Below are 8,798 nucleotides of genomic sequence, written 5' to 3'. Positions count from 1 at the left end.
CAAACACCTTACCTCTCACCGGATGTTCCTCCAATTTCTTGTGTAAGGCAGGGAAATAGTCTCCTGGGTTGTGAGTAGGCCTCCTGAGGTGATGCAGTTGAGGTTTGATGGCTGGTGGTGACAAAGGAAGAACAACGATGGTTACTATGCCTTTCACTCACTTGTGGGGAAGAAATGGATTCCTCAGAAGCTGTATCCATCCCACTTAGCACAGCCTGTCTGTGCAAAGGAGGGTTTCTCAGCCTGCAAGCCAGGATTCTTTTGGGTTAATGGGTAGTTACAGACAGTTAGGAAAAAGTTCACAGAAAAAACATTTTGAAAATATATATCATAAATATAGATGTAAAACTCTAAAATGAAACATAGGCATCTCCAAAATTGAAATTAGGCAATTAAGCACTACAGAATACTGGATCTTGAAATCATGCCCTTATTCCAACATCTCAGCAGACAACATCAACATAGGAAGAAACATTCTCATGGCTAGAAATTAACAGTTTAGACAGTAGATGAAACTGCAAAAACTAAAGGAAGAAGCAACTTTATACTTACCTATCTATATACATACAGCAAAACACCTAATTGTTTTCAAATATTGTTGACCAAGGTAATTTTAAGGTAATAAATCTGAATTTTGGTCATGTTTCCCAGAATTCAGGAATAGGTGGATAGGCATTTGTCTGATTTTCCAATAAACTACAGTCCATTGTGAAAGCTGGAAGTGGCCTACATGTATTAATCTGACCATTCTCAACTTCTTGACTCTGTTTATTTGAACCTACGTCTTGCTTTCTTACCTCTTTACATAGATAGACTAAAAAATTAAACATGACTATGATCAAAATATTTTCATTTTATGCTTAGTTATTATTTGCAAAATAACCAACTGAATAATTAGTATGACAAAGATTTAAAAAGAAAAGTCATTGCTCTTAGCAGGAATCCTAAGAAGCAAAAAAGATTCCACTGCGGGAGCTAGCTAACATCACTGATTCAAATGCTACAACAGTCATGCTCCCAATCTTCCTAAACTCCTCAAGTGATTAATCATACCCTAAAATGTCTTGGGAAACAAAAAGCTATGGATTTTCTAAACTTTTTAAATGCTCATCCAGATTTCTGCATAGTCATAATCCTTCCTGTTCTCAACTAGATTAGTTTCACATTCATTAAAAGGTTGAAAAATAACCAGGAGAATTACTGTTCTTTGAGGCACATTCACTTTTCATATTAATTCAATTTTCTGTACTCAGCATGGATTCAGCCAAACTGTTATTGAATTTTCCATTGCTCAGTGTGGGGAAATATTTATTGTTACCAGCAATTTTATTGGAGATTTTGCCAGAAGAGATGACTTTGTTAATAGATTTAAGGGGATTTATCCAGAACAGTGATAGTGCTCTTTATCATCTTCATAGAGAAGTAGATAAAGGCGATTCATGACATTTAACTTCTTAAGACTTTAGTGCATCAAAGTGATGGGCAGAAGACTCTGTCAGGGCTCTAGAATTCAGTTCCCAGATTTCTCACTGACTTCTTGTGTTAACTGGACTATAACTTTCAGTCCAGTTTCTCTGCATGTAAAATGGGAATAAAAATGACAATACTTACCTCACAGGGTTTTTATAAGGGCCTTCAATAGGTTATGATTCTCAGGACCTTCATACATGGAGTGATGTAAGTATTTTTCTTTTCTTTTCTTTTCTTAATTTAGGAAAAGTAATTTTTTTTTTCAAGACCATGTCTATCATCAAGGCAATGAAAGCAGAGAAAACACATTTGGTAGCACACTGTTGGTAGTGCCACTGTACTACCAACAGTGCCAGTGTAGACTAGATAGTTACACAAGTAGCATCATGCGGATAGACTGCGTGTTGTCCAGACACTAACTCAGCAAGGAGGCTGAGTGCATTAGCCACTCTGTTTGCTTTGACTGGTGGGAAGTGCAACCCACCATCTTATAGATCAAACCTCAGATTTGGCTAGGGTTGCATGCGCACAGTATTTCCTCTTAACCCTTTTTGATACAACTCTGATTCTTGAAGAGATGTCACTGGAGATAAACACCTAGGCCTATGTCTACATCATGCCTTGATTTGTGTAACAGACGAAAGAATGAATGTCAGAGCTGATGCTTAGTAGATAACTGCACATGAAAAATGAGCCTAGACTGCAGGGAAAAATCTTCTTTCTCCCTTTTGCAGCCTTTGTCAAGAAAGGAGGTTTTCTGGTGTAATTATCAGAAAGATCTGCAGGACAAAGGAGCAGGAGAACGAAGCCTGTGTTTCATTAGAGTCATTCAAGAAACGGTCTAAACTTGGAGAGACTCAGTCTCCTAAGAGTGTTAAGAAAATCTGTGGTCATACAAAATTCACTTTCATCCAATGAGACACCTCAAGGAAAGTTCAAAGATAGCTACTTCTTGGTCAGTCACTATGTCACATCATCTCCTGTGGAGCCAGGAGCAGAAGCTTTAAGAAATGGGATGCAGAGGTGTTACCAGGGTTCCAAGTGCTTTGGAGCACCCACTGGTCTGTGGGAAGAGATAAGATAGAATTGGGTTGCAAGCTGTGGGATGTGCCTGCAGAGGCACATGGCAGCACAAAGAAGCACGTGGCAGCACAAAGGAGCACATGGCAGCACAGAGAGGCTTGTCTCCACCAGACCCTGGGGGGAGGAGCTGTCACACGGCAGACCCCTATGGAGAGGAGGCTGCCGGGAGCTGACAGAAGGACGAACAGCAAGTTATCACCCCATAGAAGGACATTTAGAAACATTACATGTTGCTGATGTGGCAACATGGGATAGGTTACATAGTGAGGACTGCCATATAAGGAAATACTGTGTGTTACAGTGCAGATACTGCAACATGCATATCAGACAATGAGGTCTGCGGAAAAGAAATATATATATGGACCGATTCTTGATAGATGTTTCAGAGAGATGTTTATTTCTCCAGCCACATGGCTGGAGCTCTGCCGAGGAACTGAGGCAATCATGGGACCCGAAGGTCCTTGCCCGCGCAAGGGAACACAAAACAACCAATGGGTAATGAGGCTGACCAGGGGCTAGGGAAACCCTGCGTCTCCACCCCAGGGCCCCTCTCCCAGGGCTACATGGCAGGGGGGAAGAGACCCTGACATTTCACCCGTTTATTTTTAACAAAAAGAGATTTAAAACTTAACATTGAAAACAACTGGATAAACATAACAAGGACAGTTTCAAAACAATACAAGCCACCCTCCTGAGTCTTTAAATGTCCAAACAGATTCTCTGGAACATCTTAAGGCTGACAGAAGGGAGACATGACTCTCTGAGCATGCTTTGTGGGGAAACTGAGGCAGGAGAGGGTTTCTTCTATTTGTACCTGTTGGAACGCTAAACAAAAATCGTTAATTTCTTCCCTCCCTCTCTTCATCCCCCACTCGGCATTGGAAAGGGATTTTTGGGGAAACAATTGGCAAAGGCATGGTTTTGTGAGGGAAACCACGGGTGGAAAAACGGATTGGAAATACACTGAGGGGAATAGGATATAGGGTAAAAGGGAAAGGTGGGATTAGGAAAGGGAGACCATAGAGGGGGCTTATAATGGAGTTATTGTCTAACATGACTACAATTTTTAACATATATACTGCCTTTTACAGAAACACCATCAGGCCCAGTGACCTCTGCTGCTTGTAACTCTTTTCTACCTTGCACAATTTTGAACTCCACCACCTCTCTATCTCCCAGGCTTGGGATGCATTTTTCAGGGTTATTCTTTTTAATAGCAGTTCTATGAACTAATCTGTCTTCTTGGTTGTCACATCTTGTTATAAACCCATAATTTTGTTTAACATTATACCATTTTACTCTTCCTAAAACCTTAGCTACGATGATCTTTTCCTTTTTCTGAGTGGCTGCTGTTTTCTGTCTCGCTGCGTTTTTGCTTTCTCTTTCGCTTTTGCTCGCTCCCACGTTGGAATTGCCAGGGCTGTTGGTGCTGCCGGGGCTGCTTGTGCCTGCGCACTTTTACTGGGGTCGCATTTGGGGCCGTGCAGGCCAGGCCGGGCCGTGCCGCTCAGCAACCTGCACACTGCCTCCTCTGCTCTCAGCTGCGCTGCCACTGCCTGGGGCTGTGCCCACGTCTCGGCCAGGCCCCCAAGCGACAACTCCCCCGCGCCCTGCTCCAGCACGTGTTTTGGCAGGGCGCAGCTCCGCTCCACTGCCACCACCGCCAGTGGCCGCCTGCGCACCGCCCCTCTCAGTCGGGTGTTCACAGGGTTCACTCCACCACGCGCTGCGCGGGGCTGGGCGGGCTCCAGCCACGCCTCGCTCCACTGCCGACACTGCAGCTCACATAGCTCCGCCTGCGTGGGGGAACCGCCTCGCTGATGCTCGGAGAGGGCTCGCTCCACGTGGCCTGGGTCACACGGACTCTGAGGCAGGCTTCCTTTCGCCAAGACACAGCTGACATTGCTCAACAGTCTCGGTAATTAAATAATATTCACAAAAATATTCTTCCATCGGCATATATTTTGACTCAGAAATTAACTGTCTCCAAACGGTATTCCAAAGTCTTTGGTAAGGATTAAATCCCAAGAAACATAGAAAAAGTTCTTAAATAACCATGCCAGGAAGCGTTTCAGTTCCTTTTGAGCTTGAATTAAGCTAAAATTTACAAATCGTTGTTCAAGAATCTTTTCAACTTTAAGATAAATGTCCATATGCAGCTCTGAGAGCCAAGAGTCTTTCCACGGTTCCTCCATAGTATAGTGATGGGATAGCAAAACAAAAACAAGAAGAGAAATCCAGCGTTTACTCACAAATCAGTCGCTGTAGGGATTGGGGATCGTTCTGCCCGCATTATCTGCCATTTGTCACAGTGCGGATACTGCAACACGTGTATCAGACAACAAGGTCCGTGGAAAAGAAATATATATATGGACCGATTCTTGATAGATGTTTCAGAGAGATGTTTATTTCTCCAGCCGCATGGCCAGAGCTCTGCCGAGGAACGGAGGCAATCACGGGACCCGAGGGTCCTTGCCTGCACAGGAGAACACAAAACAACCAATGGGGAACAAAGTTGACATGGGGCTAGGGAAACCCCGCGTCTCCCCCCCAGGGCCCCTCTCCCAGGGCTACATGGCAGGGGGGAAGGGACCCCGACAACTGTGCCTTGGAAAAGTGTATAAAACCAGCTCGTTTCTTTGAATAAACGATTCAGATTCGCTGCTGGTCTGGGTCCATGCCTCAATCACTGACACTGGTCTCCTGCCAGGCATGGGAAGAATTCTTCCCCCCAGGGGCATGTGGCCCCTGAGATAGCTCCAGACTGAGGGAGAATAGGGTTTGGACATCTTCTGAGAGGTTTGACCAACCTGTGGGATGATGTGGAAATGGATTTTTCTCACATGCTCAGGGAATACTCAATCCTAATGCTGGGGTCAGGAAGCAATTTTCCCCCAGGGCAGATTTGTACTCATCCCTGGGGTGTTTTTGCCTTCCTCTGCAGTATCAAACATGACCACTGGTCAGGCTCCTCCAGTCCCTTTTGGCCAGGTTGCTGCCTGCTGCTCATGCACCATGAAGATAGCCACACATGCAATCTTCTTTTGTCTTCTTCCTTTGTGTGATTGCTACTGAACCTAATTATTCACATTCTCTTCAGGAAACAGGGTTTGCTTGGCCTGTATTCCTTCTGCTGCTTTCTGTAGCTCTGTTAGACTGACAGACTACAAAAGATGTTTTTTCAAACTAAAATGAGATGCAACACCCAGCTCCTGGCTACACATGGGCATTATGTTAACACTTGTGAGCAGGGACTCTGAAATGGTTTAAGAAAAATAACAATAAGTAAACCCAAAAATAAAATCCTGGTTCCAGTTGTAGCCTTTGTGTTATATGTCCTTGAAAGCATTTTTGGTGCTGAAAAACTCATGGCATTTCAGGCAAATGAAATTGCTATTCATCATGTAAATCACGGTGTTCAGGAAATAGAAATAGAAATAAGCATGTTACTCCCAGAATTCTGTATGACAAGCTAAGATCCCGGTCTGAGGGCTCCATCCTAGAGTACAGCTCTTTGCAGTGCAGGTCCCAATCCCACCCAGAGGACAGGGACACCCACCCAGAGATGGGCACACCTACATCAGGGCTCAGGCAGAGACTGAAAGTCCCAGGCTGAGCTAGGATCAGCCCTGGATCCTTGGCAGGAGATAGTGGGGGTCTTAGGCAAGGCTGGTCCCAGACACTGAGGCCTATGTGCACTCCAATGACCCTGACAGAAGTACACTTCCAAATGTTTCCAAGCCACAGAAATGAAAATATGGTCACTCAGTGACTGCAAATCATAGTAACCTGGGTTATCAATAACTCTACTGTGCTTTCTCATCATACTTAGTCCAGGTACCTTGGAGAAATATTTAGTTCAAGTTCTTTGCACTGAGAAAAAGGAGTCATTCCAAGAGGCAGCAGATGTGCCCATGGCATCTGGGCTCCCTGTGGTGCTGTGATATGCTGTTGGGTTGCCAGTAGACTCTGGTTTCACCAATGCTGAAGTCAAGGCAGGAACACTGTCAGGGCTCTCTCCTGTACACAGCTACCTCACCTCATAAAACTTGACCAGCTGTGTGACCTCTTGGGTGATTTGTCCTCTCTCACACTTAAAATTGACAAGGTACAGATTCAAAAGACAGCAGTGAGGAAGACTGACCAACCTGCTGGCAAAGAGATGGATGGGATCATAAACACACATGCCTTTTTTGGTCAGCCTCGCTCCTTTAGAAGTGATTTTAAACACAATGTGATAAAGCTTCCCCTTTTTATTCAAGATGCTGAGTGCAATTTGCACAAAAACCAACAAGATAATAACATTTACTCAATTAGAAAATTGTGTGTGTGTGTGTGTGTGTGCGTCCGTTTACAGCAGACTGTTTCTTAAGTACATTAGTGGTTGCTTCCAGCAAACCAACCCTCCCAAAACAAGATCTATACAGAGCATAGAGAAACAACACAATAATGGCTGTAAACAAAATATGTCACCAGCTCTGGACTATATGCATGGAAAACATTGAAAACATTGTACTAATACCTACTCCCCTGCACACACTGTAAAGAACTACACAGAAGCGACTGATTTGCAAACCATATCAGAGCAAACAGATTGCTGTATAAGCCACAGTAACAGTGCATGGGTAGGAAGTTACCAGTGTTAAAATAGCCAAATCAAAAAACCTCCGCTCTGTCCCTAATCTGATTGGTGCCAAAACATACACTGAGGTAGTAGGTTTCTAACAAAGAGAGAGATAAAACACAGGCTAGTAATTTCTGGAAGTGCCAGACAGAAGGCATCTTCCTTTAATTTAACATGATATTGTCACAACGAGTGTTGCTATTGGAAGCAAGGCCTGACTGGCAACAAATCCACAGTGTCTTTATGCAAAAAAGGAACACTATTAGGTTGACTGCTCCCCTCTTTTGAAGGTGGATCCTTCCTATTGCTATTTTTCTAATCAAAACAGTTAACAGATCCCTATGTATGTAGGGATTTAAAGGGGATTAAATGTTATCATTCCCAAACAAATGAAGAAACTGGGCACACAATAAGAATTTGAGCAAGGTCATTTAGCAAGTCATAATGACAGGACTGTACTTGGTAGCTGTGAGAGACTGGAAAGGTTAATGTCTCAAGACACTTTGCATGTGTGTGGGGAAAGGGGCAGGTCGAGCCTTGCCCTGGTGAGGCAATACACTACCCTGTACACCCTACCCCCTTAGAGCTGTATCCCAGCCTGGCAGAACCTGCCAATCCCTGGAGGCAATGCTCCACACCCACCTCTGGAGCCCCTAATCAAGGTCCCAACTGGCCAAATGACCAGAAGTCCCACCTGGGGGAATGGCCCAGGAAGGCCAAGGGGTATTTAAGGCCAAACACGAGGCAATCTCATGTCTTCACCCTACCACCTCTTAGAATTTCTATCTAAACACCACTGGAACCCAGAAGTTGGTAGCTATGTGTGTGCTTTTCTATATCTTTTCTATTTTCTCTCTTTCTAATTCCTTCTTCTTGGAACTTTTGGGTAACTTAAAATAGAACGGGATTAGAGTTTGCTAAATTGAAGGGCCAAGTTAATCCTTTGAGAAGTGTTTTATGCTGATTGAATGTTGTACTAAACCTTTTGCCAAATTTCACTGATTTTCCAAAGTTGCCAGTAAAGTCTTTCTTGTTGTTTTGACCTCTTGAGAATATCTTGTCAGTATTTCTCCCATGCATCTAACTTAGAGTACACGAACAACCCTAAGCCCCGTTCAAAACCCCGTTGAGCAAGTTGTCTGGGGCCTTACAGCCCTAGGCCAAAACCTTCTCTTCTGCATTTATACCCTGACCTGCTTATTATAATGGTGGTCTGCAGGCTCAGAAGTATCGCACATAAAGGATGTGCAATTTGTTGTTTGTAGGTTGTCATTAACAGATCAATGGGTTAAAGGTGGGAAAGAGTTGGAGAAATGGATGAGAAGTCCTGTGTAAGCACTGCTTATTAAAAATAAACAAGAGACCAATGCAAATATGGGTATAAAAATGAGTTAGTTTTAAGATTAGATCTCTTACGTTACATGAGAATTATAGGTGTAGTGAGACATGAATGTTTAGTTCCTCAATTTTTCCTTAAAACAATGTTTTTCTTCAAAAAGCAAGACCTCTCCAAGATCTCTCCAAAAAGCAAGACCTCTAAATGCCACTGCAAGAAAATCCTGAGTGAAAACATCCAAAGTAGTAGCCTCTTTAGAAGGATGCTCTGCCTAAGTGGGCAGGT

Source organism: Corvus moneduloides, chromosome 1 (assembly GCF_009650955.1).
Source record: "Corvus moneduloides isolate bCorMon1 chromosome 1, bCorMon1.pri, whole genome shotgun sequence".
Taxonomy (NCBI): domain Eukaryota; kingdom Metazoa; phylum Chordata; class Aves; order Passeriformes; family Corvidae; genus Corvus; species Corvus moneduloides.
Note: the sequence above shows the minus strand (reverse complement) of the source record.